This window comes from Micropterus salmoides, unplaced genomic scaffold (genome assembly GCF_014851395.1).
Source record: "Micropterus salmoides isolate LMB-PRFRI ecotype aquatic unplaced genomic scaffold, ASM1485139v1 Ms_hic_scaffold_3978, whole genome shotgun sequence".
Lineage (NCBI taxonomy): Eukaryota > Metazoa > Chordata > Actinopteri > Centrarchiformes > Centrarchidae > Micropterus > Micropterus salmoides.
Genome location: NW_024043348.1, coordinates 3236 through 29022, shown reverse-complemented (window position 1 = coordinate 29022; position 25787 = coordinate 3236). Strand labels below are relative to the sequence as shown.

Here is a 25787-nt window from a genome sequence, read left to right as displayed (position 1 = left end):
CAGTTACTCCGAGGCGTCTCGTCTTGGCTCCGGGCCGCTGCGTCTAGCCAAAGGGTGCTCGGCAGTGTGGTGACTCGCTTCCGACGTTCACCTCAGTCCCTTTCTCGTCTCCGTCGACTCTCCGCCTCACGTCGTGCGTGGTGACCACCGCGTCTCTAGCTTGCCGTCTTTGGTGCAGCTGCGTCCTCTACTCTTCCCTTCCGGGTTTCTCCGGATTATTAAAATCAAAAACTTACATATAGCCCTTTTAAGGTAAATAAATAATGGACAACCCCTGAACTTTAAACAATATATATTTCAGATGAATCCAACGAGGTCACATATTCTTTGATTGAGCTGAAAAACATTGCTAAGAAGGGTGAGTACTTTATTTTATGTTGTGAGAATTACAGTCAATTAGGTGAGATGTTTTTTGTGTCCAGCAGTGCCTAAATTAAGTCCAGGAAATGTCTTTTCATGCATCCATCTGATAATGCACCAGAGGTGAGCCCTGTTTATTCAGATGTGAAGATAGGATCAGCTGCAGGTTCAGACAGGTACAACAAAGCTTTAGATGTTGTTATTGCTGCCTGCCACAGTGTAATATTTTAAGATTTCCAATAGAAGGCAGCAATGGTCAGATCGTAACCCCATAGACTGTATATATAAGAGTTTTAAGGCTTTTTGGTTTAAAGTATGTTGTTTTCAGATATGTTTGATTAAATAATTATGACATAATATTTCACCAGCTGTTGAAACCAGCTGTTGTTGTTGTCTACATTAACCACCGCCCTCCTTCCTTGTAAAAATGTTTTATTGTCCCCCATCACTTCCATTAAAAGCTCATTAGGAAGGGATCTCTTCATGGCCAGTATGAACAGGGGGGGATGATTATAGCAAGCAAAACATGTTCAATGTTCATATGGGCATGTGACTATTGTTTTAAGCCACACTTGAAAAAGTGTGAACCAATCCTTTAAGCAAAGTTTATTTGTATCGCCCAGTCTCACATACAGTGTCTCAGTGGGCTTTACAGGCGCACAGCATAAACAGTTTATAACTGCTGTACAAATTAAACCTGAAAAGTGGCTTCTCACACAGTGGCCTTGAGTTCTGTGTCCATCCAACAGAAATATGTTTCAATATTTTTTTACAATGCTAGGGTGTTACTGATTTCAAGTAATAAAAATTTGTTTTTTTTGTTTACATACTATTCAAACCTGTAACATGTGTTATCTAGTGTTTTGTTTCGTATGTTTATTTTACATTATGGATGTACACATTGCTGAAGAAAACAGTTTACATAGCCTACATGTATCAGTACATTATCATGGTAAACTGGTGTGTAACTGGCAAATGTATCAAAATAGATTGTCTCTCCTTTTATAGGAAACTCAAGTCCTGCAGCAGCGGATGAAACAGTTTATTCTGAAGTCAAACCAGGAACAGTTATTGGTAAAAATGCAGCATAATATAATGTGCATATTTGGATTAGTCACTGTCTTTATTTATTTTATGGATGGTTAAATGGGTTATAAATGGGTGTAAAATTTAAAGCATGGCTTTAATTCAGCATCTTTTCAGTTTTTCATGAAAAAGCTTTACACATTTGTAACAACATTTTCTGTCACACATTTTCCAATTTATCTTCATAAATAGTTTGATGTGTTTTATTTTCACCTGGATGGATTTAGTATGTTTTGTACTTTAAAAGTTTGGTTGACATATTTCTACATCAATAAACAGCATTTGCCTGTCACCAGTGTTCCTAATAGCTTTAGCATGAGTTCCTTTACACACCCAGTTTAATTTGTTTTATAATCTTCCCTCTACTTTTGGTGATCCAGTAAAGTAAAAAGTAAATTGCTTCTGGGTAGTGAAGGACTGCAGAGCTGAGATGTGACCACAAACTTTGAACCAGGGGGCAGAGAGATGCTCGTACAGCTGAGGGACTTTGTAGGTCACTTAACCGTCAGATGTATTTCTTTGAATGAAATCTAAACAATTATAAGATATTTTAACATGTTTTACATCATGGGGTGGAAATCATAGAGAGGCAATAGGATGCAGCAGGAACATGTCACATTTCCACCTGCCCTCCCACATTACTGTCTAATAATATGATTGACGTTCTCTCCCCTTTAAAATCTTTCTGTGATACAGTAAGTGGCTTAGAACTGAACTGTAACCTGGATGTCGTCTCATTTGAACTACAGCTACGAACTACTGCAGCTAAGAAAAGGTTCAGAATTGTATGATGCACTTGTTACATACAAACCTTCTTTTCCAGAAAAGTTGGGATCTTTTCCAAAAGACAATAAAAACAAAAATCTGTGATATGTTAATTCAACCTTTATTTAGCTGACAAACATAAAAAGAAAATATTTTCCATATTGTTCCATATTTCCATAATTTTAGACACAATTACCCCCAAAGTCTACCTGAAACCAGCAGAAGGTCTGTGGGAGGTATAAGATCATACTGTACGTGGCCAGATAGAAATATGATTTCAGATATGTGACTGTACCTCAAACTTAAACAAACATGATGCCTGACTCCTCTGGTCAAGAAAGCTGTTTTGCTAAGTCTTTATTAAAGAGGTGGTATTATGCTGATTGTCAGGTTCAAAATCTTATTTAGGGGTTGTACCAGAACAGGTTTACATGGTTTAATTTTCACCACCATATGTTTTTTCATACTGCACATTGCTGCAGCTCCTCTTTTCACCCTGTGTTGAAGGCTTCGTTTTAGCTATGGAGTGATGCATCTTGTCTCTAAATTACCTTTATTGGGAGTTGCACATGCACAGTTCCTAGTTAAGGACTAATAGCCAGAGATGCTCACAAGTCTTTGAGCTAGAGTCCAAGTCAAGTCTCTCATGGTTATAACGAATGTTGTATCACCTGCTGCGTTCAATCCAGGTTGCTTATAAAACTGCATAGCTGTAAGCTGTAATTCTGTAACTGTAACCTGTTTTCATTTACAGAGCACATGTAGGCTAATATGCAATGCAATTATTGACGACTTATTAAATACTGTACGTCAAAACACTCCCCAGACTCTTAAACCCAGTGTAACGTTAACTAAATAAAACTGTGACGTTGCATAATCAACAATAAACTTGTAACCTGTTTTTAACTTACAGAGCACAACCATGTAGCCTAATGTACAATGCGTCTACTATTAATTACAGCTTATAAACTACTGTAAGACAACAAACCCTGTTGACTCTCAAACCCAGTGTAAAGTTAACTAAATTAAACTGTAAAGTTACATGGTCAACAATAAAGCTGTAACCTGTTTTTAACTTACAGAGCACAACCATGTAATGTAGGCAGGTTATATTATCAGAGGGAGGGAATAGCGGCAAGCTCATCAGACGTTTCCTAAAATAAACATTGTTCACGAGTCCCGCACCTTGAGTCCGATTCGAGTCTGAAGTCTTTTAAGGACGAGTCTCAAGTCAAGTCTGAAGTCACTGTGTGTGCGACTTAAGTCGCACTCGAGTCTGAGTCTCTAACTCGAGTCCCCATCTCTGCTACTAGCCAATCAGAAGCAGAGAAGGGCGGGACAATGAGAAGCTGGGCTGAGTTCAGCGCAGACAAAACGTAGCAAAACATTTTTTTCAACGGAAACGGTGGTTCCCTGAACACCCTGCTGTTTACGCAAGCGCACTAAATTTTCATACCTTTTTAACACCAAAACACCTGTGAAACGCCCACTAAATGTGAGAAAGCATACCTTGAAGCCCGGAGAGGTTTGTGCTGCAGCTCAGTGTTTTTCCATCGGTGTTTTTGAGGGTGTGTCGGAGTAGCCACTTGGCGAGCGTTATATGAGGCGATGAAAGGGAAGCAGCTGGACTACAAACAAGCTGAGTTTTCTGTGGGAGATGGGAACTCCCTTTGGGGTGTACTTTGGGCTTTTTCACTTTGCAAACCTGTTACATGCACAAAAAAGATATATAACTTAAAGGAGAGGGAAAAAGCCAAAAAGCACAATATGACCTCTTTAAGATGTGTAATCACTTCTCATTTCAGAATACTTGGCGCATTAAGTGAGGAAGCTCTCTCTCTCTTTCTTTCTCTCCCCTCTTCTTCTGGAGCTGTGGTTGTGAAAGTATTTTTTATGACCAGTGTATTGTCCCCAAAACACTATTCATGGAATAAAATTAGTTTTATATATTACATATGATGTTGTTTCTGTTTGTATGTATGCTGTGCTTTTTAGGGAAAAAGGTGTTTGGGCTCAGTAAGTCGCAGACTAACAGAGAGCAAAATAAAGGAAGCAGGGCCACAATTACAATCTAAAGTGTCTCTCACCTGCCAAGACTAGCAGTAGATGTTTGTAAACAAACTGTCTGTTTCAAATTATTTCACCACTTACACAATCAATTTATGTAAAACGATATTTTATTGATGGTAAATATGTCAAATTCTAAAAATAGAGTAAAGAGTAACCACAATGTACGTCTTTGACAAAAAGTCTCCATTTTCCAATTTTCCAATTCTTTACAAGACATGTAGGCTGCTACTACTAGATAAATGACATGTCTCGTTAACAGCAGATGAAGTGAGCTGCACAGATGACTGTAGTGCACACACAATGAATGGTGAACGTACAAAGTGATGAAGCCCAGATCTGCAGGCTCAAAATAAAACAATGATAATGACATTACCAAAAATGCTACCACATTTAACTGCAAGCTTGAAACGACTCTAGACAACAAAACACCCTGCCGAAAGCCATGCTGACATGAAAAGACACATATAGACCTATATGCCATCTCACCTACAGAATAACTAAATTATTGCAATAAAAATAAATAAAAATAAAAATAAAAAGGCAAATTCAGCAGAAATCAACAGGAAATTAAATCTATATTATACATATTACAGTTGAAAGTCTTTCACATGATCTGATGATGTTTGGATGGCATCAGTTTTATAAATACTGTCAACACTGTTTAAATATGTTGTTTTTCATGTTGTTGTCCCTGCTTTTCTCATTTTCTCAACCTGGAAATCAAAATAAATACAAGTGATAAATATGTACTTGAAATATTAACCTATAACATAATTTATGCTACACACAAACTATGTGGACACCAATGTGAACGTTTGGCCTAGGGCTGTAGCATACAATGACATTTTAATGTGCTTTTACTTCCAGCTTTATGGCAGCAGCTTGGGGAAGGCCCTTTCCTACGTCAACATGATAATGTCCTCCTGCATAAAGCAAGCTAGTTTGGTGTGGAAGAACTGACCTCAGTTTCATCCAGTATCTTTGGGATGATTTAAAAAGCACTGACTGCTATCCAGACCTTATCACCCAACATCACTGGCCATCCTATGGTCATGTGACCAAAATATGTTTAAAATTTTGTGTACTTACTTCTCTTTACAAGAGCTTTGAGCTGAATCTCAGATGTGGCATTTGTGTATACATTTGTCCGTTCACCTGAAATTTGAAAGTTTTTACTTTCTTTAATTTTAATCACTCAATTAAATCTTATCAGTCTGGACTGCTCTGCATAAATCCGAGTTTATACTTTACCACTTCCAGTGTTTCCAGAGCCACTGATTGTTTCATAGACACAAACATCACCTACAGGTCAGAAGAAAAACAAAATCAAAGGTGAATTTAGTAACCTCATGTCCATGATGATTTAGCGTAACAGTGTTAAACCTGCTGAATGTGTATAAATGAAAACTGACATTAAAAGAGTGTCATAAATCAGTTTCCAATATAACGTGGATATTATGTACACATAGGCCAAAAGTTAAGATAATGACAAATGTGCCTATAAGTTGCCTTTCTATGATGAGATGGTCATCAACATGTTTGTAATCAGTATATTTTATTTATTAGACAACATATATTTGTATGTTATATGTAGTCAGATATTCATATAATTATTATGCATGCATGTTATGTAGTGTACGAGTAGAGGGTATAAAACCAGGCTGCAGCAACCTCAGCTTCAGTTCTGCATTTTTAGACCTGGTTGGTGCAAACTCATTGTCATGTCTTGCAAAAGAATAATTGACTCTTAGTGGAGCCAAACTCTGCCTGTTTCCAGTGCCTTTTTGTGTCTTCAGTGCCGCTATCTATTTTTATTTTTCCATCAAGCTTATTTATAAATTTCTTCCACAAATGCTGTTGTTTCTAATAGTTCTAAATATAATATCTAGATATAAATTTAAGACATAAGAGTGTCAGAAATAGTTTTGAAAGTAATACAAGATTAGCTAGAAGACTGACCATGGAGAAGAGAGGAGTATACTTGCTGCTCATCTTGGTTGACATTTTGGACTGTAGCAGAGCTTTGATTGGTTCTCTGAGACTGGATGAGCCTGAAATATATAGTAAACCATGTTATTTAAGTACTAATGTGTTAAAATGTTTGTTACGTTACGTTAACTTGAAGATGAGATAAGAGAGTGTTGTACCAACCTGTGACAACATGAATCTGTGAAAGACGTAATTATTACGTTACATGATTTTGTTTTGAAAACTGAATCACTGATCCATATCTTGACATCAGAATTCCTCAGTGATTTTAATATGCAGAGAGGTATTTATATAGAATAAACAAGAAAAGGTCCTTTTTTTGTACCAACACAGCAGCAGCAATGACAGGAGAACAAACAGGAAGATACAAATAACCAGCCCAACAATCAGCAGCAGAGGAATTGGAGAGCTGGATGCTGCAATAATAAAGAATAACTATTAATGAACTTAATAAAAGCTATATTTTAATGCAATAAACCATCAAAACCATCATAACGAAGCTTTTAATGCAACTGAATATCTTCTAATACACCTAGAATGCAATTGTAACTGTAAATCTGATTAAATTAAACTAAAATACAACAGTTTTCATTCAAAATATACCAGGCGAATGGCCATATTTTTTACTGTTAAAATGTTGCTTTTATTGGTTGAAATTTTTAATAAATTTTTTCTGTCCATACATCCAAGGTCCAAATAACATAACATTGAAATATTGATAAAAACAGTGAGTATTCATCAACATTCCTGTCACCAAAAGCACACTCATGCTTTACAGGCCTGTAGACTGAGAATGGAACATCCCGCAGTGATGGGGGGGGGGGGTCATCAATCGATCCGGCTTGAGCAGACCTTTCATTTGGTACATTTGGTGCATGTCTATGTATCTCCAACGGGTTGCCCTTTTTTTCTTTTGATTAATTCTAGGAAGACTATACTGAGAAAGATGTAGATGTGTACATTTATAAGAAATAGTCTTTTGCATTTACTTGGAGAGACTTCAGGTACATCGGCAATAGCTAATTTGTGTTTTCTGAATATTTTTATTTTTAACTTCTATCATCAGGACCTGGTTTTCTGTAAAATGTGGCGAACAATGTCTGCCTGATGTATTTCAAAATGTTGTCAGATGCCAACAACAATCTGACCATGTCAGTGGAAAAAACAAGGACTTTTAGTGGGTGTAAGTTGAAGGTATGCAATTGCCGCTAAGGATTACATTGCAGTCGTGTTTCATGGATAGTGGATAAATAAAGGAAAAACAATGAGCCTTATGAAGCATTCGGCTGTGTAAGGTCACTGAATAATAACTCTGGATTTGATGTGCTGTTATTGCTGCAGACTCTTTACTGCAACAAATAAACCACATTTGACTGAAAATGATTCATTTACTTTACTTGGAGAGGACGATTTTCAAAAATGTGTCCTGAATCTTAGTGGAAGGAAGCTATACCACAGAAATCTGCTGATTTACTGTAGCACACATAAAAAATGAACACAGGACTTATTAATCATACTCACATTTTACTGACATCCAACTCTGTGGTGACACATTTCCTGAGTATTCACACTTGTAGAAACCTTCGTCTGACTTTGAGACTGCAGAGATATTCAGCTCCTCTCTGTCATTATTTGATGATTTTTGTAGAATGTGACATTGGAAAGCATTTTTTCTGCCCTCAATTTGCAGCCAAGAGTAACAGAATCTCCCTCCGTCACAGGATGGACAGGGCTCACCAGGATAATTTCTTCATCTGTGAAACCGATAGGAACAATATGAAAGACTTATATTTCTGCTTGTTTTGTGTATGAATTAGATTAAATTGAATTAAATTGTCCTTAGGTGCGGATGTGAGTGTGAGTGGTTGTTTGTTTGTGTGTGGCCCTGCGATGGACTGGCGGTTGAGGATGGATGGATGTAAAAACAGTACTTAATGTACCTGTAAATAAGTCCAGTTTAAAAGATAATTGAAATGAGAAATACAAAATCCAGCATTCTTGGTGGTGCAACAACTAGGCTAATTGTTGATGGAAATCATTAGCAGCTATACTTATGTTTCACACTTAATGACTGAAGCTGTTGGCAACATTAACATAAACCATGGATTAAAGTTTAAACAAACTTTTATGAATGAATGACCATTTAGACACAGCCTTCTCTTTGTGTCCAGTGTCTCTAAGATAATGCAGAGAAATCATCTCTCTGGGAATGCTACATGTCTGCAGCTCCTTCTGGCAAAATGTCCCTGAATGTTGAAACTTTATTTTGAAAACTACTTACGTTCAACTTTCAGTTTTATCGGTTCTGATTCTTTGTCCTCAATGGCTGAATGGTCATTTCAACTGTGTTTGGTGATATTATTGATGACTGATGGTTTGTGTCCCTCTCAATAAGTGATCCGTTTTTATAGAAGACAGCGTTCTTCTCTTCTGTCTGAGTCCGATGTCTACAGTGCAGAGTCACTGATTCTCCTTCATACACAGTGGCTGCATAAACAGCTTTAGTGGAGCTGGTCAAACTTTAAGGTTAAACTAGTATTTACACTAGAACTCCAACAGCATATTATTATTATTTAAGTACTTTTAGGGAAGTTGGTCATGATGGTAAAACATTGATCACTTACCTGATACAGTTAGAGAGACTTTATTACTTTCTTTTATAAAATTAGTTGAGACCTTGTGATGACCAAAGCACTGGTATTCACCGCTGTGGCCTTTAACTAGAGCTTGTAATGTATAGTCCTTATTTGTGTAGTAGGAGATATATTCTTGACCATCCTTGTTCATTCTGTAATACCAGTCAGTGTCTTTTCCTTCCCTCATGTCACATATGAAGGTCTCAATGGCAGAGAATCTAGAAACCAACACAAGATACATGGAGTGAAATGAGAAATACATTGCAGTATTGCTGTTAGACATTTCTGTAATTTCTACAGTTATTAACCACATAACACCCAGTATAATACTGTATATCCTCTTTCCAGTAAATAACTGTAATTTCCATTGCATTATGGGAATTTTAGGTGACGTCAGACACCATATACAGCGGTTTACTGTAATTAAAAAATCTGATGTATCAAATTTTAAAATTACAGTAAACCACTGTATATGATTACAGTAACATCCATGTTACTGTATTTTGCCTAACTGCCGTTTTGGCACAGATGCATCAGTAGTTTCATCTTTCATTCACCACTGCCTGGGTGGAAGCTCAGGCACACACAACTAAGACAACACCAGTGGAAGTTAACCTGTGGTGAAGACAGCGAACCAACGACAAACCCAAGGTAAAAACAAAACAGAAAAGTGAATTCAAAAGTATGTTACTTGAAAAAAAAAAGATAAGCTATTGTCTGTGCGCTCAAACTGGTAACTTAACGTTAACTTTGTCAAAGTGAACAGAGTTGATGTTTAATTTTACAGAAGACTTTTTGAGTTTTAAAATCAAATGTATTATGTCAAGCTCACATTGATAATAAGCTAATGTAAGGAGACTAACTGTAAGTTGTAAGTCAGTTCAGTTAATTGCATTATTGTAAACTAAGTGATAGCTAGGCACATTTCTAGTTTTAGATTCATTTGTTGTACATTTCATATGTTAGCTTATAACTAACATAGGCCTGTTCTAAATATGCAGTACATGTTACAACTAACATAAAAGTGAATATGTTTCTTGTTCATGTTTTATTGTAGTGTGACGCCATAGAATATAAAACAAATTAAAATATCTCATTATCCTCAAGATGTAAAAATTAACGTTAAGTAGTTTTCCTCACATTAGTTGCAGTGGCACAGTTTCTAGGCAAAACCCACAGAAAAATGACATGATTTTTGCAGTAAATACTAACTTTACATAAGATAAATCCAGTTGATGGAACCAAATGCAGCGCAAAAACTGGAGTGAGTCGTAGGACAGGAGAAATAGTGAAGCGGAAGATGGCAGTCATCAACAACAGAGTGTCATCCTTTGTCCACCAGCTAACAGCGTTTGAGTGGAAGAACTTGGATTAGGTGAGACACTTTTTTCAACAGGATGTGTACTATTCACAGTACAGTTGCCTATTTATTAGGGACACCTGCCCTGCAAATATTTCTTTCACAAAGGCTACAATTTTCAGTTTTTATTGATTTTAGAGTTTTAGAGGAAAGCTGATTCCAATGTGATCATTTTGCAAGATATGATATTGATATATTTTATCAACTCTATCAGTGTAAATACTTAATTATGACCAAAATTCTTTACCTACAGGGGAGCCATCCATCCCTGAACAAGCTGTGAACAACAGACTTCATGCCAGAAAAGTAGCAGATTGCAGGTCGGTTTAGATCCAAATGTGCAGCAGTGAAAGTGTTTGGTTTGTACACGAGTTACATGAATGGTACACCCCAGAGAATATTTTTTTTATATGTACTTAAAGAGTTAGTCATTTGACATGGATATTTCACTCATATTCAGACAATGTTTAGTATTTTGTACCAAAAAGCACAGTATCTATTATTACTGTTATTTCCTATGTTATGTGCGGTTAATGATTATTTGTAAAAAAGCATCCCAGTCAGCAGATGAGTATTTTCTTTGTGGTCTTCTGTTGTTGGTAAATATACAGTTCTGTATGCCGTCCAGATACTTTGTTCTGCACAGTACTTTCTGCATTGTGTTTTGACAGTAACATTGAATGCACTTATAATTGAGGTAAGGTTTATACATGTAATTTAATTTCTTTTATGTTATTTTAAATTAATTTCTGAAAATAACATTTCTTGTAAAGTGCATTAAATATGACAAATGTTTAAATAAAGAATTTTAAATTTTATAATTACTGTGTCTGTCTGGGTTAAATCATTAGTACTTGTGTATGTTTAAAAATAATGCATCCATAAATGAATAATAAATAATATATAAATAATCTAAACAAAATGGGATCACAGTAGTGTAACTGTAGATTTTTTTTTACAGTAACTGTACTGTATTCTGAATTACATAATTACATTAACATATTTGTTACTGTAAAAGTGAAAAACAGTTATAGTACTGTAAATCTGAATTACAGAAACACTGTTGCCAGTAAGATACTGTAAAAATCCTTTCTAACATAACATTACACTCTTGAACACATATTTTTCTGTCTAGACAGAAAAAAGATGTGTTCAAGAGTGATACAGAGACATCTCGATTAATATAATAATAAAGAAAGAAACTTGTATAATTATCTTGACCATGTCCACAGTAGAGGAGGATATTCAGCACTACAATAGAGTTTGAAACTTCATCAAACTGACAGAAAGGATCAAATATATATTATAGAATTATTGTAGATAGCAAGAGTTATTTAATCAGATAAATTCAGTGATACTCACAGAAAATCCCCAGCACACAGAGCAAAGTGTTTCCCATCCTCAGATCCAGCACCGACACTCTGAGACCCTGCTTCTGAAAAAACCTTCTAACTGTCTAAAGAGAAACCTTTAAACTGCAGCATATGAAGAGAAAGCAGGAACTGTGGAAAAACAGAAGATAAGTTTCATATAAATATTGGACTGGAAGGTTTCTCAAACTTCTTCTTCTACGTTTAGAGTCTTTGCTTCCTTCCCTTTTACTTAAAGGTCACACAACTAGACTGGGTGTAACCACAGCATATTTTTGCCAAATACATATATTGAATATTGAATCACAACTAGCTCAATACATTTTATTTATACTGTCTGGTATCACAAATATTAAGACAGGGTTTTTGGATTAAAGAGCAGCCTACCACGATCCACCTGGCACAAACAACCGGACCAGGTTCAAGTGATTGTTCAGAGGAGAGGAAAGAGAGCCAGGAGAGGAGCCATGCTGGCCCAGTTTGAATTTAATTCTGCTCCTAGAGATCTGGTCTGGACAAAATGGGACTCATACTGACCAGATAACGGAATTCAGAGACTGTTGTTCCCCCATCGTTACAGAGACCTCCCCCATCAACATCCCAGATCAAGCACTCGACAGGTGGTCCATGTTTCGTGCTGTGAGCGCAAGAATCCGGCAAGATGAGAGGAAGTGGACTTTAAATCTATGGTTCTTGGTGCTCAAACACAGTCAAGACGGACTCTGTTTCCCAAATGTCAGACTGTTTATTTTATTTTTAATATATTTTTATTTTTAACACACACATGCTTACTGTTTTGTTCATTTTATTTTTAATATATTTTTATTTTTTTACACACACACACACACACACACACACACACACACACACTTACTGTTTTATTTATTTATTTTATTTTTAATATATTTTATTTTTAACACACACACACACACGCTTACTGTTTTGTTTATTTATTTTATTTTAATATTTTTTTAAAGACACACACACACTTACTGTTTTGTTTATTTTATTTTTAATATAATTTTATTTTTTTAACACACACACACACACACACACACACTTACAGTTTTATTTATTTATTTAATTTTAATTTTTAATATTTCTATTTTTTTTCTTTTTTTTAACACAAACACACATACGCTTTAATTACTTGTTTAATGAAATGTATGGGGCGGATTGTTCTTATGTTGTATATATGATGCTTTGGCAATGTTGTTGTCATTCATGCCAATAAAGCTAATTTGAATTGAATTGAATTGAGAGAGAGAGAGAGACAGAGAGAGAGAGAGAGAGAGAGAGAGAGAGAGAGAGAGAGAGAGAGAGAGAGAGAGAGAGAGAGAGGACCCAGGACGACTGATGGTCCAGCTCAGAGAAGCCTGATTTAAAAGAGAGGACGGGAGGAGAGACTAGCAGCTAACTGAAAGTTAAGGCAAGAAGATTATAAGGTTAAAAGGTTATTAAAATTAAACTAGATCAAGGGTGGGACTGCTGAAACATGTAAAAGTATGCCCATGTAATTCAAAACAGGAAATTCAAACGGTCTTTCTGAAATTCATTTAATTACTTTACTCATATTGGCTATGTTAAATTGACATTTCTGTGGCTGTTTTAATGGTTTTAGTTTGAATAGACAGCTTACTGTTTCAGACATATTAGCTTTGATGTCAGTGTGATGACTAGGCTACAGTTTCTAAATTTATGCTGTTACAACACTTATTTCAAAGTGTTAAGAGGAACTGTGAAGTTGAGGTAGAAACACAGGCTTAAATACTTTTTCTCCCTCTAACATACAGTAAAAGTAAAAATATTTTCCTAAATTAAATTTTATTAAGGACTTTAAATATTAAAGTCAATGAAAACATTAGTTACAGCTATTATCATCTAATATCAGAGCTTTATAACATGGCTGTTTTACAAATGAATCCTGACATTGGTCTTCTGTTTTAGATGAACATGTGATGTATGCTCAGATTAATCATCACAATAAAGGTCAGGCCAAGAATGACAAAGAAGCTTAAATCCTCCCCTACGTGTTACAGTGAAACATTTTACTGTTTATCCACAAATATGATACTGCCATTCATAAAATGTACCTGTGCCATTCCTACATAATTTTCTCTCTGATATGATAAGTGCAAAGTGTTTATTCTTTATTCATTATTTTTAGCAGGGACTATGTACAAGGCTCAAGTTAAATTGCCTTGCCTGAGCAGGAAGTGGTTGTACTTGTGTGAGCTTTGTGAAAAAGGGAAGTAAGGAGGAGTGGATCATTCTTAGAAACATTTTTTGTTGTCAGCCTGTGAGATCATATTGATAGAGAAGTTTTTTTACTGGCACAGCTTCCTCTTAGTCTTCCTCATACTGTATGCTTTCAAGCTTTAAAGTGGTAATATTTGCCAGGTGCAGAGCGACAGAGTGTCAGTATTGGATGTGAAGAGGGAAACCACTTTGTTTGGTGTGCTGGGGTTATTCTGTGAGTACATCATTGACTTCCTCTATTCTTACTAAAAACACCTCATGTTGCATTCACACCATCACAGTTTTTCCAGAAACTGCAGGTTTTCTGTGTTTCGGGTTAATGTGTCATGGGAACGTTGTGACACTATTGTTTCATCAGCAATGATGATTTAATACTGTATTTATATTTAAACAATCGCTCACGGCAGGCCATCGTTTACTCTTATTATATCACAGTTAAGGGGGTTGCCAGCAAACAACGCCCCTTAACTGTGAGATAATAAGCGCTGCTTTATTTTATTTCTTTATGAATACAAAAAGTAGTCCCGCCAGGCTGCCGGTAGGCTACATAGTGGATGACAGTTGTTAAGCAACACACATCAAAGGCTAGAATTATCAGAACTATTTATTTATATTTATTTGCAAGTTGTTGTGCAGCCACTAAAACACTGCCTAGCCCTCAATCAATCGGTAGTTTGACTTTGCTAATTTGAACTTGGCTTACATTTTTTGTGAGGTGGAGATGTTGGTGTTGCAGTGAGGATATTACTCCACTTTCTCCCCAAGTTTCAGTTGCCAATAGCTCTACAGCCATAATCTCTCTCGTTTCAAGACCTGCAGCCGACAGTTTTTGAATTGTGGTACTGCGGAGGCAGTGGTTTGTGTATCTTTGCTGTGTCCCTGCTTGCTTATTCTTGGTAACATTGTTGCCAGGTGATACTGTGGTTGATAGGTGTGTGGTACTGATACTGTGCCTGGTGTTACTTTCTAATGTTACTTCATCGCGAAGTGATACAGATCTGTGTAAAGGAATTCAACGTCATAGTTGTGGTATAGGCTCATTATACCACTATATGAACCAATCAGATTACTTGATTTGAGCTACCCGTTTGATAGATGATATATATCTTTATTGATCACCCGTAAATTGGCCTACTATCTTTATGGATTTTATATATGTTCTTGTCTTTTTCTTGGCTGGTGACTGACTTTAAAGTGGAAGACTGTGTGTCTGTGGAAGTGGAAGTGTTGTGAAAATGTTGATTGAGATACAATAATGTTTTTTGATATTAGACATTATCCAACCACAGTTGCCATTTGTGAAACTTTTTAAATGCCTTTGTTTATTCTCATTTTGACAGCTTCTGTCAGTGTGATAATGTCTGATGAACTCTCTTTTCTTTTAGTGCTGAATACGCTCCTCCACTCTGGACATGCTGAAGGTGATTGCACAGTTTCCCTTGTTGTCTGTTTTTCTGCATCTCTCTTAATCACATCATCTTAATTTATTGACAACCTGTGCATTATTTTAGTCAGTTTGTATCAACACAAATTAGAATATGACTATGAAGTGCTGTAGTGTTAGCTTTCATATACCATATTTCAGCAACGTAGCAAACACACAGACACACACAGCAGGATATAAGTGCAGAGCTGGAAGAGGAGATCCAGTGAACTACACTACACTTTTTGTGGAAATGCGGCTAATAGCTTAACTGCAGCATTAAAACAACCACACATAGGTCTATGCAGGAAGGAACTACAACTTTTGTCCTTTGTTTGACCACATGTGCTCACACGCACCCACACGCACACAAACTGTCCTTACCTTATTAGGGACACAGATCTCTTTGTCTTAGTTTAGTGCATTTTAGTTAGTTTCATCTTGTGAGTTTTGCTTTGTTAACTTTGTAAATAAGTACTTGTGTATGAACACACTGGTTCTTTTGAAATTGCACAGGAATTAATATATTGTCAACATATGCTGCACATTTTTCAGTTACAATTTTGCTCCATTGCTTAAATACTATAACCAGGCTTTTTCAAAAAGTACACCCATTTCTCTAAACTACACACAAATTTAGGCGGCAGTGGTGGCCCAAAGGTTCATTTCAATATTGTTCACTCAATCAGCACAGGTTGAGCTCAATTAGAACACAGCTACCCAGGTGGAAACACAAACAGGCAACATTGATAACACACCAATCAGAAACTTCAATAGAGAGATAAAAGGGCCGGAGTCAGTTCATTCAGTTTTGAAACAATGGATTCAGAGAAGAGGACACCAGAGAGGAGAAGGAGGAAGATGAGGAGGAGGAGGAAGATCAGTGTGGATAGGAGGAAGAGGTGAAGGAAGAGGAAGAGTGGAGGAGGAGAAGATGGGATAGGAGGAAGATGAGCAGTAGGAGGAGGCGGAGCAGGAGTAGGGAGGAAGAGTAGAGAGGGGGAGGAGGTGGAGAACGAGAATCTCTGGTCTGTCCCAGACCAAAGACAGGATGCTGGGACAGAATAATTTGTTGTGGTGTGTTGTACTGTACAGCACACTAAGGAATAAAAAATGTGTGGAAATGTGCAAAATTATACATTTGTTATTTATTTTGTTCATCATGTGAAAAAGATTTTTGAGGGGGAGAACCACACGCAACATTACTAATAACCAGTTTTTGTAGTATTGTTTTGAATTCATCCCACTAGTGTGTAAGACTGTGTGTGTGTGTGTTTTTGAGGGCTTGTGTCTCATGTCTGAGGCGACAAAGTTTGGTTTTTCAGCAAGATTGAGTGGTTTTGAGTGGAAAGCTTCATTTTGACCTGAAAGTAGGATGTTTGGGGAATTGGGTGAGAAGTTGTGGATTTGTGTTTAGAGTTTCGAGAAAAATAGGCATAATTTCAAGAAATGTGTTTAAGCAATTGAGGAAAACTGTAAATCTTTTATTGGTAAACATTTCAAACTAATCATCTCTCCATATCCTGCAATAACAGTTGAAACTGTTTGTTATTATTCAACTACATCTTAAATAACCTTTTATCTCTGCTTTCTCTGATTTTCTTCCAGGTCCATAACAAGAAGAGTATTACTTTTTCATGTAAAATGAACTTTTATTTTGTCTTTTAAACATGGATTGATAATGTATGTACTTTGTTTGTACCTGGATGTTATTTTGAAAGCTTAGTCTCATTTTATGCAGCAATAAACCTTTTTTCAACAGCCAACAGTTGTGCCCTTAATTGCTTTTTTGTCATTTTTATGTGATTTTCTCAGCACAGTTTTGCGGCTCATAGCTACACAGCTTGGGAAAACAACAAAACCAGAAATGTGAAAATACTAAGTATAAAATATTTCAAAGAATGTTTGCTTTCTTTTATTGAGGTTATTACTTTGGCAGCACTTTTGCAACTAAATTAAATGCTGAATTTAATGGTACAGTATGTCCTGTGTACTGATCTTTATAGTATACTGTGTTTAAAGTTAGTATACAGGAAATCAACCCACTTAACTTCTTTTTAAATAGGAAATTATGCAATGCTTCTGTCAGATGTTGATCAAACTGTAACTTTTAAATGACAATGCCAATGACACAGCAAGCATTATTTATTTTTTGTTTGGTTTCTGAGGTTTAATTCCTTTTGTATGTTGTACAGATTGCAAAGCCCTTTGAGGCAACTCTGTGATTCTGGAGCTGTTTCACCACTATCCACCATTTGGTTGACTTCCAGCAGAGAGCAGCTCCTCCATTTCCTTTGTGCACTGCATTTTCCTTCAACAGCACACTAAAAGGTTTTTTTAGTATGCATGCAGACTGTTTTGAGTATACTTTATATGCCCACTTTTCAAGTGTAAACACACTGCTCAAAACTTGCTGAGAATTGATATGTAGTGTGGATTTGGGACAAACCTGCTGCTTCAATGATGTTGTTACTATTTACTTTATTTACTTGGATTTCTGCATAAATTGGTGATAATATGTGATCTGATCACAGCAATAGACAACCACAGACCACTTAAGCTAATACCACACAAACAATTACATGTTTTCATGTTTTTATTGAACACACTGGGTAAACATTCACAGTGCAGGGTGAAAAAACAATGTGCACCCCTGGATCAATGACTTCTCCAAAAGCTGATTGGTGTCAGGAGTCAGCCAACCTGGACTCCAATCAGGTGAGGTGAGATTGGAGGTGTTGGGATGAGCAATTTCAGAGAAACAATTGTAGTGATCCACAGAAAGAAGCGACTTGAAGGGAGAGAGAGAGAGAGAGACTCACAATTCAAAAGTTTCAAATGTGAAGAATTTAAGCACTGCATGTAACACATTAACAGGACTGTGCATCATCATTCAAAGAAAATCATTTCCAACAGATCAACCCCAGTCTGTCCTCACTGTGTCTCCATCCTGGCTGAGTCCTGGAGCCTCAGTAACTCTGAGCTGCAGTGTTAAAGATCCATCTGCAGGATGGAGGTTCTTCTGGTATAAGGCTGTTCTCAAACTAGCTGTGGCGGTTTTAGGGGGGAGTCAACAGGGGCCAGTGCCCCTGTAACACAAAATTTGGACCCCCCTGTGGCCCCCCTCTGAACAAAAAGTCTACTATAATCATCGTTATATATCTTCCTTGCGACGAAATGGCAATGATGTGAAAGGCGGAACAAATGTGTCTCAAGTAGTTGGATCCTTTGGGATGTTACATCGCCACTGTCCAGTGTCGTGCCAAGGTAGTTATCCCTGATAGAAAGTGTTCCCCCTGCATGCATTCAACGATGAAGGCAGACTTTCGACTTCACGAAAGTAAATGAAAAATATGGATTGTTTTAAATATCTGTCGTTTTAGTATTTTTTTTATCAACAAGGATTTTGCAAGCTAGCAAACGGATTATAAGAATGGTTTTAACATTAACGTAACATGTTATTGAACTTCGTATTGTTAATTGGACTGAATTGAGAATGTCTAAACAAAACGAGCATTTAGTTTCCCTCGTAAAGCAAACAATTATTTTGCGGTAGTTTTGATGATGTTATAACTGACCAGCAGAGTAGATCACTCATCCATGTTACTGTTTGGAAGCTGGATCTAGACAGACTGTCACCTTTTCAATAAGCTGCTCCTACAAATATCTACGCCATCGATACTGTAAAATCAACATCACTGTAATCAGTTAAACACATTGCTCGCCTCAAGGTTACATCTACTTGACTTGAAATGTACATTTAACTGAATGCCACATTGTAGACAACATTTTGTCCTTGTAATCGATGTTTCCATTGCATGGCCTTTGGATATTGCTGGAAATTGTTCTCAGTCTCCCTCCTTCAAGGTTAAGTTAATATCATAACAATTTAATAATGCATTGCAAAGAACTTTTCATACACAAAAAAGCAATAACAGTAGCTTACTGGTGCTACCAGGCTGGCCAAGCAGTCTGACGAAATATGTATCCCCGTCCATAATGCACAGATGATGGCCTGTTCTCAAGTATTTAATTTTGTTTGTACTTCAAAACAGGACTAATAACAGGAGTGAATATGGAGACGTTTCTATTTTCCTAGCAAAAGTTATAGTGGGATAGAGATCATTTCAGACTGTATTTTCAACCTGCCATAAAATGTATCCCACCTTTATAATGCACAGATGATCAAGTATTTTGTTGTAGGTATATTTCACATCATGACTAATAACATATGTAGACATCTAGCAAAAGTTATAGTGGGATACAAAATACAAACTGGGATCTTGAGAATGTCTCGTACACTAGAGCTTCTACTGTTCATTAAGCCTTACAAAGAAGTGTTGCATCAAAGACTGTACTGTAACTTGAGCTAAAGTTAACAGGAATGTTATTTTTGTACAGTGTAATTTAATAAAACTTTAACTAAGTTACTGAAAAGTTCCTGTTTCTGAAACAATAACTGTAAGTTACTGAAACATCCTAAAACATTACATTATATACTAAATAAGACATTTTGGAAGCTTGAACATTGCTTTTGTGTCTTTTGCCCAGGACTGAATGTGGCCCTCTCACAAAACAACTACAGAGATATCATGCGGGGAGCCCAAGAACTGATCTTGGTCAGCACGCACTGCTTGTGTTTTCTCCAGTTTCTGATGCCAGTAAAGATTGTTGAGAGTGATCGCAATGTGAAGCAAGTTGAAAAAGTCTTGGTAATCTTCTCCATAACACACATCTAGCAAACCCTTCTCTCCTGCCGACCCTCCGCTCACTGCAATCACCGCAACAGTGAAACATAGAACTCAAAATATCTCTGTATTTGGTTTGACTCATTACATGTTTTTCTCAGATTTTCATTCATCAGCTTCTCTCACAGTGAGTCCTGATAGAGTGCAGCGCATCACCTCTGACTGTGTCTCACTGAGCTGAGTGGAGAATGATGCTGTTTAAGGACTCCTTGTTAGACTGTTCTGAAATGGGGGTCAATGACTGGAACCACATGCAACATTCATAGATTACAGGAAGGTATTACACTGTAATGGTCTGAGTCTGGAGAGTTCCCCATTCCACTAATCAAGACTCTGCAGTATATCAGCCCGAATCTTCACCGAACTCTTCACCAGATCGTCAGCTAAATTTGGGTTGTGGCCAACTATTGTTTATAGTGACATTTCAGGTGTATTTTCTCTGTGAGAATCTAGATTACCTTGTCCTCCCTGTGCTCAGGGTCACTGCCTACCTGGATACTCACGAGTAAGCCTCCTCTCCCTGGTCTGCCCTCTGCACTGCTCCGACGCTCCCTCCTCCGTCTCAATAGCCAACTCCTTCCAATAAACTGTTTTTTATCCCTGGAATTGACCTGAGTCTGCTTCTGAGTCCAGTATCCCAGTCCCCACACTGTGATGGGACACAAACCCAAGTCCTTCTTGGATGCATTATATGGCCATCGACCATCCTAACTAAATGTCATGGCTTGACAAAAGAGCTCAGACTCAAACAGAGGACAGAGAGGACTGAATGTTGTAAACAGTTTTGGACAGCAGAGACTCCAAATAGGAAAAAATGTAACCAAGTTACTTATTTTTTATGGGAATTTTGTTTTTGTTTATTGCATTTATTTATATCTCAAAAGAGAGGCAGCAGCTTTGTAGCAGGTTTAGCTACCAGCTCATTTCCATCTGTAGTCCCTGGGCAGGTCCCACTGTTATCATTGTGTTTCCATTTCTAATAGCAGCTGCTGCAGTGATTTGTCTGAGAATATGGACAGTAAACCCAAGGAACTAGCTTAATTTCTCAGAGAAACCTATGAAGGAAATGTTGAATTAGAAATTGCAGTTCGTTCAGACCTGACATCATAAATTCAGCTCTCTATATGTTTCTTCCTGCAGCGTCAGGGCCTTAATCTCTTGTAACAGTTTTTACCGGCCTGCTTGTTGAAATTGTAATGTTTGGTGTCCTGCTCTGCTGTCATTACAAAACAGCCTAGGGTAGGACAATGTCAGTTAAATGCTGCCTTAGTCATATTTTCTATCCAACACTGCAGAGGAATTCTGACATCATGACACAGATGAGATGATGAACAATTTGACTTTTCATTTTCACAGATCTGTGCTGTGACGGGTTGGATAACTCCCTTTTTTCTCATCCTGAATGTAACAACAGTACATTCAGGGTGACCAGATGAAAATAGGTGAAATTTGATTCCCTCAAAAACTGCACAAAGCAAACTCAACGTTCTTCCAACCTTAGCGTGTGAATGTATTAGCTGTGGTCTCAACTCTGTCTAAATTTTGCTATCACAGCAGCAGATCTGAAATTGTATAAAGAGGAACTGACAGTTTAAGTTGAGCTCATGCCAACCAACAGGACTGTGGCTTCTCTAACTTCTAAGTGCCAATAAATAGAGAATCAGTTATCAGCATATCGCTCTATAGATTCAGGGGGTTTTGTGTTAGCTTTGTGTCTTGTGTAAGTCACAGTCTTTCAGTCAAATTATGTATTATATATACATTTTGCAGACAATAAATAAAACTCAGTGTTTGAGAATTTTAGCCATCGTCTTCCTTACTTTTTTAAACAGACCCCACCACTGTTTTATTATCTATCGATGTGCACTGTCACTTAAATATAACTAGATTATACTTTGATTGCACTGCTGTCTTGTCAATATTTCTGAAGTAATTTGTTGTTGTGTGTAGGAAGATAAGATCTGGTGTGAATGGGATGATGACACTGTCTAAAGATATATCCAGCAACACATTCTGTAAGTGTGAAAGGGAAGTTGGGTTTTAATTATTTTAAACTTACAAGCAGTGCTTTGGCTTGTTGTTTGTCTGTTTGTTAAAAAGTAACATTTGGCACCCAGGTTTTTGCTGAAGTTAGAGTCAAGAGAGAAAACAGAGCTAATATCTGAACAGAGCACCTTCTCAATTCAGTTTATCACCTCCTGTGCATTTACTTTTGACCAAAGCAGAAGCCAGCCATCTTTCACCTAACATGGAGACTTTTATGCATCACAGACACCACTGATTATATTATTGATATAATGCATCATATTATTTTTATTATTTATAGGTAAACATACACCTTTAAAATGACATCGTTCCTCCTTTTGTGCCCTTCAGGCTGGAATGCAATAACTATGTTATGTAAACTGATGACACAGGTGTATTTTCTGATAAAATCTTGTCAGCAACACGTTTCAACTTTCTTTAGAGTTACATTGTGTTCTATTTTGATCTCAGTGAATGTCTGTATTGTTTGAGTTTCGTCAGCACATTAATCTGAGATTATTACCTGCAGGAAAAATACACTGTAAAATGTAACCAGTTAAGAACCAGTTAAGAACTGGTTAGATTTTGGGCTAGTTCACCATAAAGTTTTTTTGTTGTCATCAAAAAGTTCCAGGTCTGGTGCCTATCTGCTTCTTTACCCCCTTTAGATAACATGTCATCATGATGGGGTCGAGTTGCCAAAGACCTTTTTGCCTTTTTCACATTTTTCATTTTCATTGTGCAAAAGTAAATAAATCCTTATTATTCACTCAAATGAAGTCTCTCTCTCTTAATTGAAATATGCAGAAATCATGCAATGTCTTCTCTGCATGCTATCTGCAGAGGCTAGACAGGAAGTGTAAACATCCAAAGATGTGGTCAAACCAAGTGAAGAAATGGGCTAAACTTAGATAAAGACGTTGTAGAAAACCTCTGATCTCACACTGTATTTATATGAAATGTAACTTATTTTCTTCACAGTTCTCTTTTTGTCTTCCAGCTGCAGTTTCAGTCTCTCTTTTCCTCAGTAGCAGAGCGGCAGACTTTCAGTGCTGGATGTGAGGATGGAGCACACTTTGATGCTGCCATTATTCTGTGAGTACATCAGCAACTGGTTCAGATTATTATATCTGATGTTTGTCCACTTGCTGCAAACTGCTGTTGGTGAAACTCCAGCTGTTTTAAATGCCTTTATTTATTAACTATTTGATATTTGTGCCATTTTGATAATGTCTGATGATACTATCGATCTTCATTATAGTGCTGAATACACTCCTCTGCTGTGGACACGCTCAAGGTGATTTAACATTTTTCTTTCTTTCCTGTTTTTGTGTTTATTCAATCAAGATAATTCTCCACCTACTGTGCACAACTTTGGTCATATTTGTATAATTCATTACCATTTAGCAACATTAGAGTCATTTCATTTACTTCCAGCCATTTTCTGTTATAAGTATGTTGGAGTGTGTTTAACGTCTTTACTAACTACAGCATACAGTATACTAAATCGGTATTATATCATATTGCAAACTAAATTAACAATTAATAAGTATGCCATTACCAACAGACTGTTCATACTATAGTACTCAATACGTCTTCTCTGCATCACATGTATGGATAACATGAATGAAAATTGTTTATCACAAATTTAAATTAACCTCTTCCACTAAGATTTATAATGTCTAGTACAATTTAAAAGCAACTCAAAATTATCAAATATTTTAGTTTTAAATGTAATTTATACAGCAAATTATTAACAGATGGGTTATTTAAAAAGACAAACGGCCCTATTTTAATGATCTAAACGCATGATGTGAACCAGATGTCGCAGTTTCCTTTTTAATTACGAAGCACACATACACACACACACACAAACATTATGCTCAGGTCTATAATGGCACACTTGTGTGTCTTCACTGTGCACAATTTAACAACAGATAATATTAGATACAGTAAATACCTAATTTCTTATTTTAAAGTTCCTAAAATAATTATATATATACAATAGTTTTCCGTATTAACATATTATATTGAAGAGTTCTCTTTATGTGCCTCTCTCTCCAACATACATATACGCTGCCGCGGCTATGCTGCCTGCGCCACAGCAGTCTAAAGTACCATCATGTGTTCAATTTTACAGTTGGTATGGGTCACATAGACTATTGTATTTGCAAAGTATAGAAGTCAAAAAAGCAGCTCAGCATCACCCCTTCCAAAATATTGCGCAACCGCCCCGTTGAGAAACACTGGATTAAACTAACTGATGAAAACTGATTGAACAATTAATAACTAACTGATGACTAGTAACTAATTGTTGTAATTATTAAGCTGTACCCAAGGATTAATAAAACCTTGGGCGGACAGCAATTTTAGGTGGTGCCCCTTGAATGAGTGCTCATTATATTAAAATTATTAAAAAGTATTACTATTCATGATTTTATTAACAAAGTGTAGGTTTGCTACATTTAAACAAGAATTGAACCAAAACACTTTTCGAAGCCATGGAGTCTAGTTTATTTTGTTTATGAACTGTTTTTGTTTTCATGGCTATTAAGTCATGTTTGTTTAACTTTCATACAATTGTCAAATTGTTGCCAGTTGACAGTTTTTTTTAATTGTACATTTTTATTTGTATCCTAACTGGGTATTTTTGTGTTAACAGTTCCCAACAGGGCCGTTGTGACTCTTCAACCCAACTGGACTCAGATCTTCAGTGGTGAGACGTCCACTGTCAGATGTGAGCTCAAGTTGTTTTTATTTGTGTAATTGGCAATGAAGTAATCCAAAAGTAACTAAAAGTCAGAGGTGGAAAGAGTACTAAAATAATGGACTTAAGTTAAAGTTACATTGATGAAAAAAAGGCTGTCGTTTTATGATGTTTATATTGCAAAACTGTTGCCTAACAATTACGTTACTGTCTGGACTCAATGCGCGAAGTTAAAATCGCCGGTGTTGCATCAGCTGGCCGGAGTTCATTCGCGCTGAGTGAAAAACCTTGGGGAGCAGTATGTACATTTTGCGCCCTATATGAGATGGCCCTTTCAGATATGAAGCGATTTGCGCTGCGCCGGCCGTTGGGTTCAGCGCCACAGGTGGGCCCCGGTGCTTCTGCAGCTGGGGACTCTCCGCAGCAAGCTGAGTCACAGTCAGTCTTGTCTTTGAGCCACCCGCAAACGTGAATTGTTTTTTCTCAGTAAGGACTGTGATTTAAAAGGTAACGAAGTACAATACTTAAGACAAAATACTAAAAGTACAATTACAGATTATAAAAACGACTTAAGTACATAAAAAAACTACAAACTCAATTACAGTAATGTGAGTAAATGTAATTCGTTACTTTCCACCTCCGCTAAAAGTAAACAGGTTACATTATTTTTATATTGTGGTACTTGGATTACATTACTGATTACATTGTACTGGACTAAAAAGTAATCTTCCAAACCGATGTCTTTGTTCTAAATCAGAGGTCACTAATAGGCAGACCGCGGTCCGGATCCGGACCCAGCCGCCGTCCTCTCCGGACCGCCGACCTACAGCCCATTTATTATTGAGACTACTACCTCGTGACGGAGCGTTTCTATTTTAACCCGCGCAGCGTTTCTAGCATTTACTGTACTGGTTTAGAGGACCAGAAAACTCACAGACCAATCGCATGTGCTCCAATCGTCTCATGTGACGCTGCTCAACCAATCAAAT

At 36.8% G+C, this 25787-nt stretch overlaps 3 long non-coding RNA genes across 6 annotated transcripts; 2 read left to right on the top strand and 1 right to left on the bottom strand.

The window, feature by feature from the left end:
- The first annotated feature begins 300 nt into the window (after window positions 1-300).
- On the top strand, window positions 301-1738 carry LOC119885364. The gene is made up of 2 exons (XR_005441327.1): window positions 301-358; window positions 1369-1738. It is a non-coding gene; the product is annotated as an uncharacterized LOC119885364 (long non-coding RNA).
- A 3073-nt stretch (window positions 1739-4811) lies between these two features.
- On the bottom strand, window positions 4812-11779 carry LOC119885363. Of its 4 annotated transcripts, XR_005441325.1 has the most exons (9): window positions 11629-11779; window positions 8895-9124; window positions 7792-8024; window positions 6596-6686; window positions 6433-6448; window positions 6241-6332; window positions 5533-5583; window positions 5371-5436; window positions 4812-4994 (listed from the first exon to the last, which is right to left on the bottom strand). It is a non-coding gene; the product is annotated as an uncharacterized LOC119885363 (long non-coding RNA). The 4 variants fall into 4 exon arrangements; XR_005441324.1 differs by having other exon boundaries at window positions 6433-6686; XR_005441323.1 differs by having other exon boundaries at window positions 6241-6686.
- A 2147-nt stretch (window positions 11780-13926) lies between these two features.
- LOC119885365 lies at window positions 13927-17084 on the top strand. Its single transcript, XR_005441328.1, has 3 exons — window positions 13927-14109; window positions 15281-15316; window positions 16927-17084. It is a non-coding gene; the product is annotated as an uncharacterized LOC119885365 (long non-coding RNA).
- The last annotated feature ends 8703 nt before the right edge of the window (window positions 17085-25787 follow it).